At 28.7% G+C, this 10,776-nt stretch overlaps 1 long non-coding RNA gene across 1 annotated transcript; it reads left to right on the top strand.

The window, feature by feature from the left end:
* Window positions 1-347: 347 nt before the first annotated feature.
* On the top strand, window positions 348-1,825 carry LOC114408310. Its single transcript, XR_003665877.1, has 4 exons — window positions 348-419; window positions 1,226-1,375; window positions 1,564-1,606; window positions 1,706-1,825. It is a non-coding gene; the product is annotated as an uncharacterized LOC114408310 (long non-coding RNA).
* The last annotated feature ends 8,951 nt before the right edge of the window (window positions 1,826-10,776 follow it).

Genomic DNA, 10,776 nt, shown 5'->3' with positions numbered 1-10,776 from the left:
CTGATTGACAGGATCATATTTGTTCAATTTTGACTAATTTTTACAGAAAGGGATTGATGAAAATTGGGCTGCTGCATTAGAACATAATCCTGAAGCTTTTGCTAGAGTGGTATGTATAATTTTGACTAATTTCATTATGATGTCCAAGTTCTTATGGAATGTTTCAGGTCATGTATGTTGATATGGAGGTTAATGGTGTCCCATTAAAGGTTAGTGCTTTCTCACGATAAGTGCATTTTTTTTAGTTTAGGTTCTATGTATAAAGAATATAACTTGCTTTCTTTTAGCTTTGTTGCTTCCATCTATGACTGGTTATGAAATGGAACATGCACAAATTCCATTCTCACTTTTTTTCAGGCTTTTGTTGATAGTGGAGCTCAGTCTACCATTATATCAAAAAGTTGTGCTGAGCGTCTTGGGTATGATAAATTTGTTAGACTGGAATTGGCTTTCAAGACATTTATAATACCATATAACGATTAAATTTATTAGGTGGCTCATTTGCTCGCCTATGAATTTACTCGTACATGTCCAGATAGATATGCGGTTGAGGAAGTAAAATGCATCTTAATAGCTTGTTTATCAATGTTATGATCTTTATGTAAATTATACACATTTGAATCAGATGAATATTTTCCACTGATATTCATAGGTATTTGTACATTGCTTAAGTAAAGCCTATGTAAAAAATTCAATTAATTCAGATTTATTTCCTTCTTTCAACTTTTTCTTTCAACATACATAAACCAGGTAGTTCAGGTAAAGGAATGAAAATAAAAAAAGAGTGCAGGAATGTAAGGAATACTATATATAATCATATATGTGTCTACACACTGCATGCATAAGAGCCTGAAGTATGATTTTGGACTTTGGGGAAGACTAGTGTTGCTAAAATATAGCAGAGACAAATTAAAATTTTTCTATGAGCCTTATGGTTTTATGCATTTTTAGTCTTAACAGAGGGCTGCATCTTCTTGTACAAAGCTTGGCTTTCATATTTTCTTATCTAAATTTTTGAGTTCCTATCAAATTCCTTCCTTTTAGAAGCCACATGACTTCATTTTGAAAATCTTGTCAAGAGATATGGAAATCCAAATATTATATTGAACTTGATAAAGGTAGGCATTTCCACATATGTAAGGAACCATCGAACAAGCTTGGTTTCTTTGTCTTGTATATATACTAAAATATTTTCTACTTATATATTTTTTTTTGTTTCTTTAAGACATGTGAGAAGCTATCCTCGAGAAACTATTATGTGAGCCTCGAGAAACTATTCTGCTTATGCGGTGAAGCTGACTGACATCTTCTATTGTCCAGTGACATCAAATTAATGTGAGGCTAGATGGATTTTCGCATTATTCTGACACCGAGAGTAAGTAGCATAACACATTTTGCCTCAATGTTATTTATTTATTTTTTTGTCATGGACTTTTACTCAAAAGCTTATATGTGATGATACTGTTACATACCATTGATCATGTTATGCTTTCAAACTAAGGATTTTACTTGCTTTTATTCCCACTCATATAATGTTCTAAAAAATTTTCTACCTACTTATAGAGCTTGCATTTCCCAGCTGCACAAGAAGAACCCTCTCAGCTAGGTGCATACGTTTTGAACATGTTTTAGAATTTAGACACCTTGTGTTTCAAGTTATTCTGCAATACCTTATTTAAAAATGATTTTTTTTGGCTTCTTATAGGTTTGTTCCATGTATCCAAATTGATTGGTTGTGACATCGAAGATCTCAAGTTGATACTATCAACTCGCAAAATGAAAGTTGGTAATGATTATATTGTCTAAAAGTTGACGCTATCACAGGTAAAATGACCTCTTTGTTAAGTTTACATTGGTCTGAAATCATGGATGGAAAAATTTTAACTTTCTAGTTACTATAAATATTGGGACAATGAAGGTGTATTGCATTCCTCCGTGTGCATATGCCAATTTGTTATTTGATGAAAAGGAAATGAAAAGAAGATTGTTGACGATGAACATCATCTTTAGTTTATGGTTTGTCATCAGAGTTTCATTATTTGTTCTAATATGCTGTTTGGTTTTCTAACATAATTGGATTTAATTAATTTTTTTTACTAATTTAATTATGTTCAACTTATGTTCCTCTGAAAGCTAAATATCTGCCTATACACGTGGTTGATTTTAGGAATATATTCAAGATGGCATTGACTGGGCTAAAGTTGAATTTGAAGACAACAAAGTGATACACTATGCTAAACAAAGAAGAAGATTCGAACAAAATGGAAATAGTGAAGATAAGTTTTGTGATGCCTTGTTATTTCCTTTGTAGCTATATTTATAGTTTTCCTCACGTCAATGAGTTTGTGATAAAAGAATTCTAATAGTAACTAATCTGGTAATGCCTAACAGATTTGTGGATAGTGCTATCAAAAAGATAAGCATAATCTAGAAGTTGTCTGTTGCCACAATTCTTCAGATGAATTCCTTGAGGTAAGTGGGCCTGTTAATGGTTCCTTTAGGCCTGTTAGTGATATTGCTAGTTGTTGTGTTATTATCTGTAAAAGTACTATCACGTGGTTCCCCCTGGCTCCTTTTCTGTATAATCTCTAGTGTGCTTGTTAATTGAATGATTTCAATGGGAAAATGTTAGTTACTCAGTTAAGCCCTGGTAGGATATGTAGTGCTTATATACTCAATGAAATTTTTGTCATGTCTTCCAGGTAGATATTATGTTGTGCAAAAGAATCACAAGTTTGGATTTTCAAAGGGAAATATATGATTACTTTTCATACATTGGTTTTAATAAGCATTATTTATTTTGAAGCTTGATTGAAAATTCCTGTAAGTCTAATTGATGACTTTTTGGTAAACTTGTGACGAATGGGTAATGTAGCTGTTAGATGTAGCATATGTCATACATGCATGCATCACATGTTTATATTAGATTTAGCACATGTAGAATTAGTCTTTCAGTATTTTATGTTTTTGATTAATTACCTTTATAACTGCATAATTAGATTTAGCACATGCAGCTTATAAGCACCGAAAAAATATGTAGAAATACTGATGGAATTCAATGTAAGTTACTCAACATTTAACATCGGTGTTGAGGTAAGCACCGATGTAGAAATATGCAATTTCTAAGACGATGCTTACCTCAACACCGTCTTAGAAAGTACATATTTCTACATCGGTCCTTACCTCAGCACCGATGTTAAAACATACATTTTCTACATCGTTTATGAAGGAAAGACCGACTTAGAAGATGTAATTTCTACATCGGTGGTCTGGATAGCACTGATTTAAAAAATGCGACCTTCCACAACGGGCGTGACGTTTGCAACGATGTAGATAACACACTTTCTAAGTCATTTATGACGTCAGCAACGTCTTCAATAAATATTTTTCAAAGACGGTGCTTGGTTTAGGACCGATGTAGAAAAATTTGTATTTCTACATTGGTCGATATTGGACTGGTGTCAAAACGTTACACTTACAACGACATCATATTCTACATCGGTTGACCACCAATGTAGAATGCCACTTTCGACCGATGTAAAAAGCGCACTTTGTAGTAGTGAATACACACATTAACAATAATTTTCATGTTAGTAATGCACCGTACATTTAGATAATAGAAGGAACCAGTCCTAGCTTCTTGCCTACCATCACCATCAAAACCAAACATAGAAACAAGCATTTATAGAAGACTAACCTTTCTTGACCTAAAACAAGAATGAGAGTGAGTAGAGCTATGAGTGAGAGCAAGAACGAGAGCGCGAGAGTGCAACGCGACAGGCATGCAGTGATGCAGTGAGCAACACAATGGTGGCATAGTTGTCACGTCGCACCGCGAGGAGTTGAGTGACAGTGAAAGAGCGAGAGTGAGAGTCACAGAGGGAGAATGGGAGTTGTAGTGCAGTGAGGAGGAGAGTGAAAGTCAGAGAATGCGAGAATGAGACAAAAAATGTTTCGGCGCCAGAATCCTTTTTTTATAAAAAAAATCTAACAACATCGATTTTTTTAAAAATTGATGTTAACAAACTCATGTTATTTACGAATAGATCATCGCATTTTTGTTAACATCAATTTTTTAAAAAACTGATGTTAACGTAGCGATGTTAAAACTATTTTTTCTAGTAGTGCTATAGTTAGGAAGATTTTTTCTATTTATAAGGAACTTCTCCTTGGCAAAAGAGGGGATGAAGTTCGACCAAAAACTAGTATTCCTAGATGAAATACTAAAATTAGCAAGTTTGTCTACACAAGAATTAGCTCTAAAAATATAGGAGCAAAAGAAAACTATATCTTTACAAAAAAACAAACAATTTTCCCATCTACATCTAACCTGCCAAAGGACAACAAAAGAATTATTGAAAGCATGAAACATCAAGGTAAAGTCACACTCAAGCCAAATGTGATTCCACCCTTCTCCTTAGCCATTTCAAGAGCATTAATAACCGCAAAAATGTCAGCAAAAAAAGCTAGTTGAATCCCAACATGAGAAAAGAAGTCAACATGCCACTGAGATGATCACGAAAAATACCTCTAGCAATAGCGTGACCAGGTGAGCCCCCTGCCAAGCCATCAGAGTTGCATTTTATAATGCCAAACACGGGAGGAATCTAAGTCACTTGCTTCATAATTTGACTCTTTGAATGGAGAACATCAATAGCAAAATATTTTAGAATAGCAAACTCTTGGATAGAGTGAGCAAATCCGTCCTTGGTATGCGAATCAATAAGGAAAGTTTACATATCAGAATATTTGCTGGTGATTCAATAACGATCTAATAACTGATGGTTTAACAAGTCTAATAACAATTGTTAAAATAAATTGATATTATGTTAGAATTTGGGTATGACCAAACCTAAATTTTAATATAGATAACATATTTATTTATTTCTTGTTTTCTAGACAATTTTTCTTACAAATATAATGTTGTTTAAGACATGGTTTGACATTAAATATAAACATTTCTTCTTACAAAAATTCAAATCTTAGTTCCTAAAGTTATAAAAGATTAATCCATTTTATTAAAGTCAGTATTCCGCAGTCCGCACTGATTTCAATATTTGTATATCTTATAATTAACAATTGCTGTAAAGTCGAATCCAAGAATATTACGGCAGGCTAGCACGTGTGTGTCGTTCTTGTGACCCAGCAACCATTGATGGGTCTTTGTTCAACCCGTGTTTTGTTGGCAAATTTGAATTTCCTTAACTAACCTCTTTGAAAAGGGATAATGACAGTGACAAATTCACTTATAAAAAGCAACTGGTTATTGGTCTTGGACCACATCTTCTTATGGGAGAAGATCAAAGATTCCCTAGCCATGTTGGAAAGAAAACAATGTGTAACTTGAAGCTTAGAGATACTTCAACTTTAGTTGTTATTTTGGAATTTGAGTCCTTTAAAGTGGAATTTACTTAAAAACGAAAAGTGAGAAATTTTAATATTTAGTTAAATTATTTTTTTGGTGAATAGTTAAATTAATATTATAATAAATTATATATAATTTTAAATATTGATTTAAAGACAGTTTTAATTAGTTTAACTATAAATTTGTCTAAGAAGTTGTTAAAATAGGAATAGGATCAGCTTTTAAAAAGATGGCCAATTTTTCACAACAAAATTTAGATTTAATTAACTTGTAAACTTTTCATTTATGTCAGTTTCAGTTCAGGTTATATACGGTCCGATGTTGTATACAATTAAAAATAAAAAGTGAAAAACAAATGAAAATGAAAATATATTTGCTGAATTGATTGCTCCTTTCAATCGTTTTTTTATCACAATTTTTTAATTTGTTAATAATTTATAAAAAACAATATAAATTAGTACCCTGAATTGAGGGACGCAACCAGAAATTCGGTTTGAAGAAGGTAAAAAAATTAATAAAAAATATTTAAAATTTTCACATACATAAAATATACAAAAAAAGTTATATATATAAATTTATATTATTTATGAAATATATATATATATATATAAAGAGACCTATGAGAAAATTAAATATAAACTGTATTAATAAAATATTTTGCATTATTATTTATGAACATCTTAACATCACAAACAATATACTAATATTTATGATTTTTCTTTATTTATTTTCTTTTTATTATATTATGTTACTTTCAGGATCAACGAATGCAGAAATATAGATATCATTTTTTTAATAATTTTTAAAATTTTAGGATTCAAAAAATTATTTTTAAAGTAATTCAAATACACTTAAAAATAAATGGAGGACCATGATCCCTCTAGGTCCCCCTCCCTCTCTCTTAAGTTATATTTCATCCTTTAAAATTGATAAAATTGTGTTTATTAGAAACACTGAATTCAAATTTTAACTTAATTTCACAAAATTGATTTTTACAAAAAAAGAATCTCTAAATTTTATAAATTCTATTTAACTCATATCTTTAGAATTGAGGTGGGGTTATTTCCACTAATTCGCTCGTACCTATCACAATAAAAATAGATAAGATTGCAATATATATATATATATATATATATATATATATATATATATATATATATCTTAACAGCTAGAGTTTCATTTTATTTTATTTCAAAATTATGTGTTACTCACTTTCTTACATTTCCTTTTTCCACCTCTTTTTTCCCCATTACTTTATATTTCCTTTTTCTAACTTTCTTTATTACTTTACATTTCCTCTTTTCACCATTATGTTATCTTCTTCTCAGCACTTTCCTTTGGGGACAGATAAAAACTTAAAAAGGGGATAAAAGTAGATCTCCAAACCCCACCTCCAACAAATATTTTGTTTCGAAAAAACTACATAAAACTTTATTTCTTATATAAACAAAAATAACTTATTAATTTAACTTATATATACATATATATATACATATATATATATATATATATATATATATTAAATTTGAGTCCTCAAACTCTTAGACGTCTAGGATATTTTTTTTTAGTTTACTCTCATTCTTATTGTGACACATGACTTCTTTTATATTAAGTATATCATTTTTAATTTTCTTTCTTATGAAAAAATATGTGATATATTTTATACCATCATTCAATTACAATCCACTATTTATAACAAGGTTTATTGACTTTCACAATAACTAAATTTTTAAAATACTAATTCAAGTAATATTTTTTCAAATATTAGCTTCTATTTTTTTCCCTTAACTACTTATTAGATCCTACTTAATCTTTTCTATATAAATTAAGATTTTATTATATTTTTTCTCTTCTTCCACTAAAGTAGTATTTTTTGATACTTTTTTTATACATAAAATAGGTTTCTCTTTTCTTTATCATTTTATTATATAAGATATTGATAATGATATATAATGAGTTTATTTTTTTATTTAAATATTTTCTTATTATACACTATTTATTTAACCATTATGCTATTTACAATATTTATTTTATTATTCTAGCTTATACTTCAAGATATTGATATTGTTAGATGATAAGTTTATTTTATTTGTTATTATTTTTTAATATTTCAATATTAAAATATTTATTTTAACCATTATACTAATCAACTTAATGAAAGTGTGATTCCTAGCTATTTAAAAGTATGTTATTTTACTTATTGTAAATTTGATGAAATATTTTAGGATATAGCATAATATAGTAAAAAGCACCATAAGTAAAAAATATAATGATTGAAAGTAAAAAATATAATTAAAATAATTTTTCTTTAAATAAAAAGTTGCAACGGTTCAAAATTAATTAAAAACTAAAATTATAAATCATCCCAGATATATTTTTATCAATAAAATAAAATAAAAATTTATATAAAAATATTACATATGTGAATTATGTCCTTTATATTTTCCAGCTACTTTAACAAATAATTTATCTAACACTTATGACTCAATAAGTTAATTTTATAGCTTTCAACTTTCAAGTGATTTTGTCAAACACACCCTAATCACACCCTAATCAGAAGAGTTATATCTTTTTAATTTTAATATTTCCAATTCTTTTAGCATTTTAACTATTGGTTTCTATTTTATTTATTTAAAATGTTTAAGAGTAAAATTGATAAGATTATGTTGTTGAAGATTCTATTCTTTTTTTAAAAGCAAAGGTAACAGACACACTAGCACGTAGTGAACATGATCCTAACTATATTGGCACCACCAACAATAATATGATTAGGAGCTACACACCGAAGAGATTCATTAACCAGAAAAGAGAAAAGATTATACAAAACTATGGGCGGCCAAAAACCAAACCCATAAGCAAGACAACTATTTGAACTTATAGTTAGAGAGACAATTTCTATTCCTATATAACTCAGTTGCAACAAAATGTTGAGGAGAATCCCACCACCAAACTTCTGTAATAAAGTGAGAATGAGAACAGTCATCGGGGGTTGATTTTTTTTTTTTTTTTACTTTAATTATTTAAATATTCAACTTCAAATAAATAAATAATGATTTTTATAAAATTATTTATTAGTTTTACACATAAAATTAAAATTAATTTTTATTTCAAATGATAAAGAAAGAAGCACTTGTATTTATAACTAGTATTATTTTTTTTATTTCTAAGTTTTGGAAGACTTTTTGATTTTACAAGCACATTAACAATTAAGCAGGACTCATAACAACAATCTCTCAATAAAAAAAGAAACGAACTTATTAAATATAATAATAACTAAAAAACATCAAATTTTATAAAACTATATATAATTGATGAAAAATTATAGCTAGAGATATCATTCTTATCATATCTGTTAATTATTAGTATATATATTATTAATTAGTATATTGTTTTTATTAAAAATATTTTAAATAAAAATGTTAATTATTATATAACGTCTACCCACAAATCCATCATTCAAGCCAACAAAATCCCACCACCAAATCTATATGGGTGTATATGTGTATATTAAGTTGGAGGGTAATTTTTACCTTTTCGTTAACTTTTGAAATTAATTAGAACCAAATTTAAATTTTAATATAGTATCATAATCTACTATAGTGATTATTGTTGACATATTGGACCATTCATTATCATATTATTTACAAATATCTAGCTTACAAATTTTATGTTCCAGATATTCAAATTTAAATGTTGAAAATCTATGAAAACTAATGGTAAAATCAAAATAATATACATAAGTGGAGACAATTTATCTTTTAGACTAAGTTTTGAAGCTGAATAAAATGAAAACCAACACTTCTAAGATTGGCTAGGAATTATTTATACACATTTGTCAAGATATTTTAACTAATTTTAAATTTTTTTATTAATTAAAAAATTAGTTTGAAATAACATTTTTTAAAATACTAACTAGTTTCTATCTTCTAAATTTTTATATTTATTTTCTTTTTGTGTTTGAACATCTATTAGATTTTCTTTTTAATCTTTTCAATTTAAGGTAAAATTTTATTACTTTTACTTCTTTTTTTTACATATGATAAGATTTTTTTCATTTTTTTCATTTTTATTATATTTTTATATCAAGACCTTTTTATTATATGATATTGATAGTGATATATACTAAATTTTATGTAGTTTTTATCTGGATATTTTATAAATAAAATGCTACAAGTGTTTAAAATCAACCTAAAACTAAAATTATAAATACTATAAAATATATTTTTATCATGAAAATCAAATTAAAATTTTGTATAAAAGCATTATATAAATATGTTTATTTATGTAATTTTATATTCTTTAGTTATTTCAACAAATAATTTTATTAAATACTTTTGATTTAATATGATAATTTTTCAGTTTTATTGTAAGGGAAACCCTGGTCTTGCTGGTTATGGTGGCTTCTTTGTTGATTGTGATTTAAAGTTTACAAAATGCTTTTGTTGCAGAAGTCATGGCGGCAATTTTTGCTATAGAGAAAGCTGTGGAAAACTCTTGGAGACATCTTTGGCTGGAAACATGCTCCTTCTTCAAGCTTTTAAGTCCCCGAACATGGTTCCCTGATCCTTGAATTTTATTGTATATACTTTTTTCATTTTTAAAATTACTCACATTTACCGCAAAGGGAATGCTCGCGCAGATAGAATAGCCTCTTTTAATTAGCACCTATTGTTTTGGTTGTTTTTGGTCGGACTCTTCACCTGATTTTCTTTTGTCAGAGTAGCTCTATAGGTCAATAAAATACCGATACTGACACAGACACCGAACACGATATGAACATAAACATGTGAACACCTGTAATGTCCAAAATATAAAACCTAGTACGGGTATCGTATCGATGTCAGACATTGACATAGACGCGTGTCGGACACCAAACACACTACTAAAAAAACAGCTTTCTACATCGCCCAATTAACATCGGTTATAGCTAAAACCGATGTTAACGAAAGCGCGGTGACATTTTTGTAAATAAGTAGACTTAGTTAACATCGATTTTGGAAAAACCGATGTTAGTATGCCGTTGTTAACATCGATTTTGTAAAAATCGATGTTATCGAGTCGATGTTAACATCGGTTTTATTATAACCGATGTTACGTAGTTGATGTTAACATCGGTTATTTTTAAAAAACCGATGTTGTTATCATTATAAATTAAACTTCTGAAATTGCACAACCCGCGCGCTTGAACCCCATTGTTCTTCTTCTTTCTCCTTGCGCTTGAACCCTATCGTTCTTCTTCTTTCTCCTTGTGTCAAAGTCGCCTGCGCTTCCGTGACTGCAACCACATTATGGAGATCGTGTTTGTGGAGATCGTCTTTGCCACTTATCCATTGAGGTACGTCCTTTCGTTTTAACATTAGATGTTCGTCGTTTTAACATTAGGCGTTCGTCGTTTTAACCCAGGGCTTTAT

The sequence above is a fragment of the Glycine soja genome, chromosome 4 (genome assembly GCF_004193775.1).
Source record: "Glycine soja cultivar W05 chromosome 4, ASM419377v2, whole genome shotgun sequence".
NCBI classification, from domain to species: domain Eukaryota; kingdom Viridiplantae; phylum Streptophyta; class Magnoliopsida; order Fabales; family Fabaceae; genus Glycine; species Glycine soja.
Note: the sequence above shows the minus strand (reverse complement) of the source record. Positions and strands in the feature narration are given on the sequence as shown.